Genomic DNA, 565 nt, shown 5'->3' on the forward strand with positions numbered 1-565 from the left:
CAAATTTGAACTGCAAGTGATTCAAATTATGGAACAAAATGAGTAGAAAAATGATATTCATGTTATTTGGCCCAATTTGAGACCTGACCCATGAAATGAAAAGAAATTTCGAACATCTTGTTCAAGAAACACGACCATGAACGTGTGGTAGTAGTATTTTTAAATTGTAAAAAAAACAAGCAAAGTCTGAAAATCATGAGATTTGTCATGATGTGATGATATAATAAGTGGAGGCTATGAAAAAAAATTGGGAAGGTTTTGCACATTTCATCATGTACAATGATTACAAACCGAAGCATCTCAGAAGAAGAATGGTAACTTTGAGAAGATTCGATAAGATTTAGAGTCGAAGTGACGGTCGAGTTTGGTTTGACCACAAAACTTTTTCTATAGTCAATAGAGAACATATATTGATTCCTGTGAAAATTTGGTATTTTTTTGAAACTGTTGGATATTTTTTAAATTTTTTTCAAAAAAAGTTTGCCGAGTGTCCTATGTTGGACACTCGGCAAAGAAACCTTTACTGAGTGTCAACATTGGGCACTCGGCAAATAAACTCTTTACC

The sequence above is a fragment of the Setaria italica genome, chromosome IV, assembly GCF_000263155.2.
Source record: "Setaria italica strain Yugu1 chromosome IV, Setaria_italica_v2.0, whole genome shotgun sequence".
Taxonomy (NCBI): Eukaryota; Viridiplantae; Streptophyta; class Magnoliopsida; order Poales; family Poaceae; genus Setaria; species Setaria italica.